A 12,147-nucleotide genomic window follows, 5' to 3' on the forward strand; every position below is an offset into this window, starting at 1 on the left:
TTTAAAGTATTATGATAAATATGACTCTTTTTAATAGTTTGCTCCAGTATACTTCAAATATTACACAAACAAATAAATAGTCTTCTTTTAATGCTTGAAACTAATCTGTGTTAGTTTATAAGTAATAATTCTGCTAAAATGGGAAAAAAGAAGATTGGATTACAAGTCCCCTTCCAAAAGAGCCAAATGTGTATATATGGAAAAGCGTTAAAAAGATGAACTTTATATTAAAGCAAGCAGTATCAGTACATTTACCATATAAATATACTCCTAAGTCCATTCCTTGTTGAATGGTTACTGAAAAGACTGAAAAAGATCCATATCAAGTTAATGAATTCTACTCTGCTGACTTACAGAAAAAGAATATAAAATAGAAAAATCTACATATATTATTTCAAACTGCTTATTAGATAGACTTATCTATAATATATATGTTAGGCACAAATTACATTAAAATAACATTTACAGAACTGCAAAGGAAAAGTTTCACAAGTTAGAAAATGGGAGGGGGGRATGRAAAAAATKAAGRTTGGCTGAGCAGCCTCAGCTCACCCCTTCTGCTTAGGTAGTACTTTGTGATCTTTATTTAAATCACATTGTGGCAGAGCAGAGGTTGGAATTCAATGCAGAAGAACGATGGTAGGAATCTAGAAGACCTGGAATAAGGGTAGATCCCTGACTTTCACCTACAAGGTGGCAAAAGCCTGATGCCACAGTACAGTCCTGAAGCCAGCAGAACACACTGCTGCTTCATTAAATCCCAGACCTAGACAACCGTCAGAGGAATTTGTGGTTTATAATTCCCAAAGTACAACATAATTAGGATCAGTCTAATCTGCTTAACGTCATACTTGATTCATTGCTACTGACAAGGTTGAATAAACCCCAAAAATCTTAGAATTGTGGTGGTAAATCAGTGCCTAAAAGGTGGGGGGCTTAAAAACACAAAGCAGGGGTTTCAAAGCATTGATAATTTTTTTGAGGACCATAGTCACCAATTTGCTGAAAGAGCGAACTAATGGGTCTGGGTAAAAGGACTGTAAACTGGCAAGAAAAAATAAGGGTACAGGAAGAAAGAGAAAAGAAAAGAAAAAAAAAAAATTAAAAAAACCAAAGCAGCCAGTACACAAGAAAATCAGTATGAAAAATACATCAATAGAAGAAAGAACAGAGGGCACCAAACTGGGATTCAGTAGGCAGGTAATTTAAGTGTGTTTCTAGAAAGTGGCAGGAAAGATAAAAGCAAAACTCAGCAAAATGAAATAATGAGAAGTAATGAGAATTGTACGAGGCCACATGTTATTCCTGTTCCAGTGAATTAAAATGTTCTGTTTGGGAYGTAACAGAAAGACTCAGAAAACCTTACTGTGGGTTAAAACTAAATAAAACTAAATGTAACTAAATGAACTAAATGAAATGTTAACAGAAGAAAGCCAGTGAGAAGGAAGAGTGACTACTACATATGTACACACAGGAGAAATCCCATACTCTGAGGTAACCATTGAAGTAGGAAGGAAAATTATGTTTTTAAATCTCTGGGTAAAAATAAAATCAGAGAGAGAAAGAAAGCTTTCTCTAAAGATTAACAGCATAACATACATGAGATGAATTCTGGAACATGACAGCACACACTGAAATTAGTTGAAGAATCATTAAAAGCTATATTAATTGTAATACAGAAATTATCTTAGAAATGASAATATAGAGAGCAGAACCTGTTATTCTCAAATTCATTCAGCAGATATGGTTCCAAAGGTAAGGACTAAAGCATTGAGATGAGGAAATTGTCACTCAGATCCAATTGCCTACACACTAAATGCAGGCACAATGACTGAGGTTCAGTTTCCTTTCTGGAAACAGATACTCGAAAATAATCAGTTTCAGTGCTTACTTCTTAAATACAAAAATTCTGCAGTTTGCTAATTCTATCCAAGTTGTGTCTTCCACTGGAGGTAACTTCAGTGACATGGCATGCATTCAGTGGAAGTCCCAAGTAGTGGAGAAGCTTCAGAGGGCAAGAAAAAAATCCTAAAAATCTTTTTGAAAAGACACAGGATATGTAAATCCACCAAATTTTCACCGAAATTACATTGATTAAGTGAGGCAGCAGTGCCTCGGTCAGTGATTTTATTTTTCAGATGTATTTTAATTACAACCAAACATCTGCTTCCAAACCAGAGTGGTGCTTTGACTGGCTCCTACTTATTGGAAGTTGACTCTAAGTTTCCACAAAGATTTTTATTTCAAGAGAAAGAATTGCAAGRAAAAGGCATATACACATCAGAGACTATTTTTGGAAGCACGTGTTCTCTTAAAGGCTGAAGTTTTACTTTGCTTCTATAAAGTATCAGAGTTAATCAGCTTTTTTTGAAAAACAGAAGTGTTTGGTGTTTGAATGTTCCACCAAGTACGTGTGTCAATGCCACATTTTCATGTTTGAATAAAGAGATAGCAAAAAAGAAGAGTTTTTGTGGAAATAAATTAGTTTCCTTTTTATTTCTGTYTCTCCCATCTCAAAGTTTTGAAGATTTACTTAATTTCAAAGCTGAGGGCCACAAACACCAAATCCACAACATGTTTTTAATGATGTTTTGGTGTAGCAGTAGATTTTACCTCTCAGTGTCTGTAATTGATATAAGCAGAACCTTGCCACCTAAGATACTGTTCAAGWATGTTTTAAAAAAGAAAGGAATTCTTTGAATTTATTTATATAGCTCTGCCACCTGGCATATCTGTATGAAACTGTAGCTGTAATGTCCTGAAAATACCTCCTGATGTCATAAAACGTGCCCTTTATAAAGGAAAGATTCTCTTGAAGTATCAAATTTCTATGTTGTTTTGTTCYAAATCTACACAAYTTCTTYATGCAGCTAAAATRTCTTCCATGTACAAGCATTTCCCAYCCTAAAATTCATCTTTATTCCCCTAAAGTTTATATTTATTGAAGGCTACGAAGCTTCTCTAAAAACATCTAAGAATTCCTTGGCCGTGTTTTCATTGTCCTCACTTTTCTCTGCCATCATACGTTTTCTTAATTTTAAAGTTAATAGCATCAATTAATGGTTTTGAATTAGACCTCATTTTTGTGACACAATTCCAATTTAAAATGCCCCTGCACAGTGACCTGGCCACAGCCCTCTGTGAATTCAGCAAAGGCTATGACCTCTTGCAGTTGTCCCTTATTGTGACCTCCTTAATTGCACATATTAGGAGACACCAGCGAGTCAATAGCCATCAATCTCTTTACTCCATTCAGCTTTTAAGGTCTTGTTTCAGACTGCACAACACACTAGAGAGTTGATTTTTACTCCTAGATCAATGGCACTTAAAYATATTAAACATTTTCATAAACACACAGCAGTCTGATGTCCCATCAAACTGACTGTGAAAAATATTATYGTGTGCTGCCTCTTGTATGTAATGTCTGTGTAGAACAACCAAGGGGCCATGTGCATTTTGGCCAGATGCTCTTCAGCAAAGTCATTACTTAGAGAAGATCAATAATGCTCTCCCTCAGTAGGAGTCACACTGACAATGCTTMTGATAAAATAAGAAAAATAGACGAGCTGCAGGTTGTTCCACAGGATGCATGGCTCTGTCTCTACTAGCATRTTGACCAAAATCCAAGCATTGGCAGACACATTTCAGCTGTTCCTGCTCTCTCAGATCTCCTTATTGCTGTCTATTTTTTTTTGCATATCTATTAGGCTAACTTTTCTCAAGAACAGACTGTAGTAAAGCAGAATACTTAGTGTATTGGTTTATTAAAATCCTTCCAATGCGAAGAGCCACACACCAGAAAATTTAAAATTGGTGAAAATGAYCTTACACAAATCAGTCTAAGGTGTAGATAGCTTTTCTGGAGCAATTCTGTGTGAAGTTGAGCAACTTATGTGGATAGCTCAAAATATTTTTATTTTTCTACCTTTTGAGGGAAGGAACTCCTGCTTCTACAGAGAAATTCAATTATTATTGCTCCTTATCAGGTCTGAAGTTCTGCTACCCAATACAYCACGTCTTCCTGCACCTTTTTCATGGAACTGCAGATCCCATAATGTTTCTTCACTCACAGGAGTTTTCATCTTGCTTTGGTGGCAGTTTTTTGCACAGAACTTGCCTATTTAAATTGGAATACATTTTCTGGCTTCCAGAGTTCTGGTGCTGTCGTGTGATTTTATAAAAATGGTAGTAAAAAGAGGGTATCAGTTCCTAGATGCCCTTACATAAATATTCTCATATATATATATATATATATATATATATTTTCTTAATGGTCCATCACCATTTCTGATATGCATAAATATATGCATATCTGTCCTGCACTTATATATCTGGATAACTGTCCTGCACTTCACTTTGCTTGGATACCATCAGCTTTCACCTCTCTTCCCCCTTTCAAATACGTGTTGGCAATTGTATGGCAAATTACTAAATTAATTCATGACATAATAATAGCAGTTTAAAACCTTTTAAAAAAAATTATAAAAATGCTTCTCTTTCTAGGTCCTTATTTTTTTCACAATAGTTCTGAAAACKAAATACTTTATTTTAATTTCCTCTACAGAGAAATTCCATAAGAATTGGATTGATATTTTTGGCACTGACCAATTATTAATTTTTTTCCAGATACAGTTCACATATGTTTTCACTCCACTGCGACTTAATTTTTGCTTGAAGACTTTGAGTTTATAAATTGGAAGCTGGCCGTCAAGTGTCTTGATGCAACAACATAGAGCAAGTTAAATCCTTACCCAAAGTGGATGATATAAATTATCCTGCATGCACTCTCTATGAAGACAATCAGGGAGCACAGAGACCCAGTGTCACCAGTAAGAAAACACCATATTTTTACCTAGAGTCAGATTTCAGACATAATTTCCACCTAATAACCTATAAAATTACTTCACAGGCTCAAACTTTGTTTTCGGGTGGGCCACGGGATTTGTGACCCCAAAACAGCAACAAAGGTTAATGAGCAAGAGATTCACAAGCTCAATTCGTGACAAATATCTGTGTTTACAAAAGTGCTCATCCATGGCTCTGGTCCTGCTTTCGACTCTGAGATGATACACCATGACTGACAGACGTACTACAAAGTTTCCATGAAAAACAAAATGGCTCAGGAAAGGGATTGTTTTGCATCATTTGACTGCCATCCCATCATCCTGCTGTTCCAGACACTGGAATCCCCAAATCATGGATCTGTGGTGGAGAAAGCTTTACTAATCTTTACTATAGCTGTGCAATTGGTGCCAATGAGGGCCATGGGATAGGTGACTCACTAATCTCTTAACAAAAGATTTATGTCTCAAACGCAACCACAACCATGAGCAATATATTTTGAATGATTTATTATCAGTGTAAGTGATGGCAACTAACCAATTAAAATGAGAAGTACAATCCTGAAAGAGCTCCAGTAGTTGTCATTAACATATCTCTGGCATATAATCACAGGTAGCCACAGGGAACACRCAGAGCCTGCACATAAAGACAAAACCATGTGTGGAAAATGGGAAACATTCTCACCWCTGCACAGGCATTGGAGTGAAAGCATTTTTTTTTTGGTTGAGCACTATACCCTCTGATCAAGGGGTATAGTACAGAAAACCTCCCCAAAGAGCACTGTTAGTGTGCCTTTGCTCAGTTCTCCTCCGAGCAACATGAGGTGATGATAATTTGTTGTTTGCTTATCATCAAATATGGCTTCACTTCCAACAAACCTGTTCATGAGCTGCCTTATTACAGTGTACKACAACAAAAGTATTATCTCAGCGATATTACTCAGAGCACTTAGATAATCATTTCTTTGTGACAGAATCTCACCTACCCTAATACCCATGAGCCAAAGCATAAAGGATCCTGTCATTAACTGTAGTGATTACAAGCCACAGATCAAATAATATCCCGAAAGAAACCACAAACACCTTTGCAGCCACTTCTGTTTCAGCAAAAAACAGGAACCACTAGATGAAAACATGTGGAACAGCTATATCAATCCATATGACACCAAGTTCAAATCACACAGATCAATTATTGTGTTATCAAAGTTGTTGAAATGTTTTATATTTTGTCATCAAAAATTTGTTTTGTCACAGGTTTACCTGCGTACAGAATGACTGGGTTTAGGATGTTCCTTGAGTTGGATGGACCTGCAAACTACCTTTAAGAATTTAGCATAGCTATATAAATAGAAGTTCATAAAATTTAGGCYTAAAATAGCAGTGCTGATAAGAAAAAATATATGGGGTTTTAAAAATTATGTTTCCCTTTCCAAACATTCTGTGAAAGCATATATTTGTCCTTCATAAATAATTTGGGGCACTGAAACATGAGGAGGAAGAAATACTTCTGAAATCAGAAAAAAATCACCTTGAGGGAAAAAAATAAATATGGAGATAATTACCTTTAAGAAGAATGTCTTTAGATTCTGCACCAGTGAAGTTCTTTAACAGGATGGAATAATATCCAGATGCTCTTTGATCTGTTTAAGAAAAGGATAAGGTTGTATTGCTGAGAGCAGAACAGAGAGCTTGATGACACCTAGCAGGTCTGTCCAGATGATGTTAAAGTAAACCAATATTAAAAAAAATTATACAGACAATTCTTTAAAAGGACCACAAGGAAAATAGCATGCAAAACAAATTGTTCATGAGTTTGCACAATAAAATATTGTGCAGAGATGCAATTTAAGTACTGTATAATTCAGGCTGAGCTGGCGATTTCGTTATGAAATCTTTGTGCTCAGCTTTAGAAGGAAAACACTAGCACATTTTGATCAGACACAAAACTCTTGGGCTTTTCAATTTCTAGAAACACTGACCTTTGGTCTTTTCAGGATATAAAGGTACCATATTTTCCCCAGTTCATTTTGGTTTATGTTCACAGTATCCAACACCTGTCCTTCAGATAAAATTTTGCCAGTGTTTATGTTATTCATGACAAACTCTCTTCATCTGCTGGGAAGCACTGAAGCCATGCTGATGTCCAGTAAAATTGCTGCCTGTGGTTGCCATACTGATACCTCTCCACACTGACTAAATTATTTTACCACTCTATATAGTAGTTACAAACAGCAGGTCCTTTGAAAACTGTTTGAAAGAAATGTTTGTTTATTTGGTTGGGTCTTTTCACAGGGCATTAACYCACAGGGGTTGTTGAGGTTCTGATGCTCAAAAGTGAAAGCTTCAGTGTGTATAGATCAACTGTTGACTAATCATTAACCCCTTTTCAGCCCAAAATTTATGCCAACAGTAAACTGGGATCTTAAAAACATAATAATATATTACCTGTGTTAGCAGAACCCAAGGAAATAACAAAGTTCCTAAAAGTGGTCACATTCTCTTTMATTGGCTCAAAAATACTGTCTACTACTGAATTTTCTGCTACACGTTTTCGTCTCTTCTTCTCCCTCTTCTCAGTCTCAGAAAAAAATTCAGAAAAACATAACTTCTGGATGGAAAATACCTTTCTTTTTTTTTTTTTTTCAAACCTCTCAAATTTATCCATGAGCCATCARTTCACAATTGGATGTTAAATACCAGCCCACACACTCAAAATAAAATACTTCTCAAATCAACAAGGTGTCATTCAGATATATTCCAAAACCTTTCAGTATAGCAGTGGTTCAACCTATTTAAGCTAAAAGCAGATTTTTCTGAATGGCTAAAAATGATGATCAGCATCACAGTTTTACCCACCGATGCCTGAAAAGTGCAGCTCATGTTCCTTCAGAGAATGCACAGTCTATTGTTTTCATTGAAGCCTAATTTTCATTAAAGAATGGTCTTGGTTTTAGGTGTTTTTAAAAATAGTGCCCACAATATTTGCATCATTCCTCAGAAAAGTTCCTACTTAATTGAGGCATCTCAAATTTTGGCCCTCTGGCCCCCTCTTGGTAATATTTTAAGGCAAATATGTATTGAAGAAAAGGTTCACTAAGTCATTTCCTTGCTAACATAATTTCTAATGATTCCTGTCATATAATCACGCATACCTTTATAAATATATTCTGAGCAATAAACCATGATTGAAATTAAGTAAAATACACTCTTAAGGTTGATTTAATCTCTTTTACCGAATAACCATTAAAAATCAAATTCTCTCTCCCAGGATGCTCAAGTCAAAATGACAAACATGATAATAAACATTTGGTAATAAAAATAAATTAAAAATCAAAGCTTTATGATATGCTTCCCTATCAAAATGAAAGTGGCAAATTGAAAACAATAATGATGCTCATCCACAGTTACAGTTCCAACACAACACTTMAGAGTCTGATTTACAATTAGTAGCAGCTTGAAAATGAGCCGTAATTTTACATTTTAARCTGCTACTGCTCAATCCATCAAGTATTAACATCTTGATGTTGATTGATGGCATTCTCTCACGCTGTTTCTCTTGATGAGGCTTCACAGAAACTGAAGCAACAATAATCACCATGTTATGAGATTGCACACCTCCTTCATGCCCAGCTCAGTTGCTACCACTGTGTCATGGGCAGTAGGTATTTGGTGGTCAGAGAAATTTTAGTCACTTCACCAGGGTATGAGTACAGGACACACACTTTGGACTGGTATTGGTACAGGTTTCGAGTACCTGGAACAAGTGGCCTGAATACAATCATTAACTGCAATAATCAGTTTTCCAACTGCCTTGCTATTTCCTAAGAAACAGCAGTGACTGAGYGATAGCATTCCATTTTCTTAAGGAACTTTTCCTATCAAAAAAGAGCTCAGGGACTGAGATCCACTGGAGTTTTTATCCTTTGTGCCAGCTGAAGGAATAACACCCAGCAGTATACTGGTTGGTCTAAGCAATTTCCCTAGTGGCATTTCAGCTCTGCTCCTGCTGCTCAGTTTGTCTCAGGTTTTGAGGTTTCCCATCCCATCCACACTGCTAATACTCACCCTGCATGTTTTATTCACACTGACCCACTTGCTCTCAGTATTGTACCTTTTAATGGCCAAAGAGACTAAATTGCCTTTTCTTCCTTTTCCACTTGTTCTGTTGAGCAGTTTCCATCTGGATTTGCAGAAGAGCAACAAGAAATTAAAAACTAGAAAATCTGGATGTGCTGAAAATAGTACCTGTTACATTGGTTCAGACTATAAGAAATGCAGTTTCCTTTAATTTGCACAAAAGCAGTCAACTGCAAACACCCTTTTATTGCTATTTCTTCTAAGTGTGGATATCACTGAGAACATTTGCAGCTCGGCCATTTCAAAGAAMACCCAGGCCAGTTAATAAAMTTTTTACCTGTGGGATGATTGAGAMTAAAACTTTCTTACATTAACATTTTCAGGAATCTTTAATGTATTAGAACAACAGGTGCAAACACTTCAATTTAAATAGCAAGAATAAAAAGAAAAAGAAAAAGGAAAATGCACTTATAAATATGCCCATTGTTGCAGGCTATTTCATACTTTTGTTCTTTAATATAAACAACATCTTGGTGCAAATCTTTCCAAAGAAAGACACAGTTTTTAAACTGGAAAAAATGTATGATTTTTGCCATATATAATACTATGTAAAAATAAATTAAAAACTTGAAATGGAATATTTAATTATATGATTGAAATTTTCAATAAAATTTTAAATGCATTTAATGGTAGGCAAAAATGCCATTCCATCCTAAATATTATTTACTCATTTGAAGTGGCATACCTAGACTACAAAAAATAATTAAAATATAAAACCAAATTAGTAAATATTAGACAGGCTCTTACACAATCTAACAAATTGATTTTGTGCATTATATTATGGCTGGATTAATTATTATAAAACAAACAAAGAAATTGTTTATTAATGGTGCTGAAAAAACCCACAGATTTTATTTCGAGTCTCTTCCTAGTTCTCAAGAAACTTGGACATTACCATCAGTGGATGGGTGATGAGATCTTTAGTGCTTTGAAAATGGCTCCTGTAAAAACTTTCAAAGGAATGATCTAGCTCTTAAAATGGCAATATGGAATAGCTGTGACTAAACAAGCAAGAAAACACCTTCAGGGCTTAAATCAGCTACACCCTTTTGTTTGAAGCCACAAGGCCTGTCATTAAACAGAAAAGTTTTGCTTCTCCAGCACAACAGAATCACCAGCAATGCATTCTCACATCTCACCTCCTGTTATTACCTTTTCACACATAATTGATTTCACACATTTCTCAGGAGCCTAAGCAGGAAGCTGTTGGATTCCCCAATAAATAACACGCCCTGCCCTGCACATCTCTGATGAATGAATTCCACATCCTCAGCTACTGCCATGCTCCTTCCTCTCTCAAGCAAGCTTTTCCTTCAATGACTCCTAATATAAATACTTCTTTATGCTGTTTCAGACCAGACATATATCAATACATGTATATTCCTTTCCTCCTTTAATTTATCCCCATTTCTTAATCTTTGTGAAAGAAACGAAAAGGAAAGTGGCTGTCAATTTCTGGGAAAAAATCTGATTTGCAGTGTGCACACAGAAGTTACATATAGTGCTCTAAGGCCCCAAAACTTGCACCATGAGACTTTTAAAAGGACTTTATAGTTTTTTTTATGAACTCTGAGTTAGAGGCATTGGAGAAATACAGACCAGATATTCTCAAGTGGTCAAAACAACAAAAAAAATCTTTACTGGCAACTTTAGAAAATCAAAGAACTTTGGCAAAAAGTTTAGAGCAGCATTCAATCAACAAAAAAACATTTCTCAAAGCATTCATTTAGCCCATTCAACTTCAAAAACTCTAACCCTCTTTGATTTTAAGCTACTCAAAAATTCTGAAGAGAAAGAAAAAAGGAAAGAATAACAGAAAATATAAAGGAAATAACAAATATAAGCTACCACTCCTGGTTCCAGTGGTGTTCAGCTGATAGAAATTCCAAGAGGAGGTAGGGTCAAGACATATTGTCTTTACTTTTTATTTTTAATAATCCATAAGTCTACTATAAGAATTCAATTTTAAAAAGTAAACAAACAAAAATAGAAGGRGGAGAAATTAGAAAGTAGTTTCAGAAATCAGACTAAAATAGAAAGAAAATATAGGAATCTAAAAATCCTCCAAAGGGAAAAGATATGCAATCAGAGCTGCACACAGGTACAGAGGATCACCTGCAATACCATGGTGGCTGTAGGGAGGACACTGTAGCATGAGTTACCTGACTAAGGAATTAAAATGCTCTTATGAGGTGCTGGACATGGCCTGAAATCCATGTGTGAACAGCCTGACAGGATCTAATACTACATTTTCCTTTATTAACAGCATATCGGGATGTATAATTTGGGTTAAACCCATAAATAGGGCAATTACTGATATGGGGAACAACACCTGCATGCAGTATTGTGCTAAAAATACATGCTGTGTCAAAACACCACAACCAAATGGATTTTGGTATTCTGTAAACACCTAAATTTGTGTGTCCTCATGCATTGGAAGCTCAGTTGTCTGGGCTGTGGGCACAAGACGATGCTGTTGTGCTGCAAATCCTGGACTAAGACAGCCAGACATCTGCCAGCCACGGAACAAGGGACAAGAGGTGACTCTGACATGAAGAACGCAGATCCCACATTCATTCTCACTCACTATCCACAGAAACAACAGTGAAACAGCTGGATAGACCCCAGGGGAGCAGAATGAAGCAAGAAATGTGACAAAACCACAAGACATGAGARAGAAAAGCCAAGGCTGTCAAGAAAATGACAGAGCCTGCAACTGGACTGAGAAAGCTCCAGAGCAATTACAAACCTAAGTACAACATGGCAAGCAAAGAAAAGAAGGGGTTTTTAAATGCTTCCAAGAAGCAGATGAGACCAAAAAATCCCCAAGAAGCAGCAGGTGCTTTTACAAAAAGCAAATACAAAAAGCAAAAGCTTTTTCTAATTAATGAAAAACCCAAACTTTTTTTTTTCTGAATTAATATTGTCTGTATAACCGACGATCTGAAGCATTATGACTTTAAATTTGTGAAACAAGCACTATCCCTACCCATATATCCCTCYGAGTCAAAAAATCATTCTTTAAATTACATGCTGATGACACTGGGACTCAAAGCCACCTAATCATCCTTGSTCCCCTGTCATGAGAGAAAAGAGATCCTATATGACATATGTAGCCATATAATCAAGATATCTATCAAGAACTTTAATAAAGTAAAAAATTAAATGT

At 35.8% G+C, this 12,147-nt stretch overlaps 1 long non-coding RNA gene across 1 annotated transcript in view; it reads right to left on the bottom strand.

The window, feature by feature from the left end:
* Positions 1-9,136, bottom strand: part of LOC130582860 (uncharacterized) — a 25,832-nt gene extending 16,696 nt beyond the window's left edge. Inside the window, exons 1-2 of the long non-coding RNA XR_008966353.1 lie at positions 8,907-9,136; positions 6,404-6,481 (exon numbers count right to left, since the gene is read on the bottom strand). This is a non-coding gene — a long non-coding RNA (uncharacterized LOC130582860). The remainder of the gene's footprint in view (positions 1-6,403; positions 6,482-8,906) is intronic.
* Between the last annotated feature and the right edge of the window lie 3,011 nt (positions 9,137-12,147).

The sequence above is a fragment of the Malurus melanocephalus genome, unplaced genomic scaffold (genome assembly GCF_030028575.1).
Source record: "Malurus melanocephalus ecotype Western Australia unplaced genomic scaffold, MMel_1.1 scaffold_531, whole genome shotgun sequence".
Classification (NCBI taxonomy): Eukaryota; Metazoa; Chordata; class Aves; order Passeriformes; family Maluridae; genus Malurus; species Malurus melanocephalus.